The following is a 1,654-nucleotide window of genomic DNA, read 5'->3' on the forward strand; positions in this document are numbered from 1 at the left end:
GGTTCTGGACAGCTCTCGTAGCCCTGTCCTCTTTTGCTTCTGTTACAGGGGTGGCATCAGTGGAGACGGAAGGGGGGGGGGGGTGTTTTGGGCTCTTTGATAAAAACAATGTTTGTCGGAGAGAAAAATATATATGTAGGCCTACCCATACAAAAAAATCTATAGAATTCTATTAAAAAAACACTATAGAATGTCTCTAATATATTGTTTAGAAAATCTATATAAAATTCTATAGAAACCTTACAGAAGCCCACTATAAAAAGTCTATTAAAACTCTATAAAAAATCTATTAAAAATATATAAAAACACTAAAAAAACTATAAAAAATATATTAAAACTCTATTAAAAACTATTAAAACTATGAAAATTCTATTCTCTATAGAAAGTCTATGAAAATTTAATTTTAAAAACCCTTTAAAAACTATAGAAAATCTATAAGCAATTTTATAAAAAACCATTTATAAATCTATAAACTAAAACCCCTATAGAAATCTAAACATTTTATAAAAAAAAAAAATTACATTAAATTGTATATAAATTAAACGATTTCCTATAGAAAATCTGTGTATTCTATTAAAAAAAAAATTGTGGGTGTTGTGTGTTTTTGGAAAATTCAAGTGGTCCTTCAACTGGCCCCAATTCCAATTGGTTTTCAATGGTCCCAGTTCCAACTGGTCTTTAATTTGTCACGTCCCAGTTCCAACTTGTCTCTATTGGCCTAACTTTCCACGTTCTCTATTTCTTGTTGCCAATTAGTAACAATGGCTTAAATTAATCAACTTCTGCAGACTTACAAAATACACTGAGTTCATATACAAACCATAATTTCTTTAATTAAAAACACCAACAAACATCATACGGTAGGGACATTACTTCCCCAGGGTCTCATTTACTAGCATACCCCTTCACATATCGTTCTGCTTATGTCTTACTGTTAAACATACTCTACCTCAAAGTTAAGGCTATTCTAGAGTTCTTTGCTTTACAGTCCTGTTTAAATATGCATTTTTCCGTAATGTAGTCCTATCACGTATTAAAGCATCACTATAGTTTATTGTATAAAACACTATACATCTAGATGTGTATAAGAGACAGGAAAAACATTTGTGTTACAGGGGTGCACAAACCAGCATTCTTTGTGATATTGCAGCACATAACCATGCCTTTTCTTGTCCGATTGTACCAAGCTAAATTAGTATGAATTATGCCGTTCAAATCTAGTTTGAAATATTGAATCTCAGTGATTATGCCAAGGGCTGATGGGAAATTATGCTAAATTATACCAAATGTTTAATTTAATGGTTGTTTAATAAGCGCCTTTCTCCCACCTAAAATGAAAGCAACCCTATTCTCAATACTATTACTGTATACCCAGTGGTGCGGCCAGAGTCGACAGTATCAGGTCTGATGTTCCCGACTCGGAAAATGGGGGAATTGGAATGGCCAATTTTCCGGACGGGAAAAAGTTGCCGGGGTTATCAGGGAATCAAGAACCCTACAATATATATTATATTCAATATATATATACTTTCGAAAATAAATACACAAAAAAGAAATAACATTCTTCGGGAGGTGTATTTATTTAAAAAAATTAAAGTGACTAAAAACAACACTTATAGTCAAATTAAAACAACATAGGCATAGGTGTATGGTG

Source organism: Anneissia japonica, unplaced genomic scaffold (assembly GCF_011630105.1).
Source record: "Anneissia japonica isolate Jap-2015-1 unplaced genomic scaffold, ASM1163010v1 scaffold287833_len2544123_cov190, whole genome shotgun sequence".
Lineage (NCBI taxonomy): Eukaryota > Metazoa > Echinodermata > Crinoidea > Comatulida > Comatulidae > Anneissia > Anneissia japonica.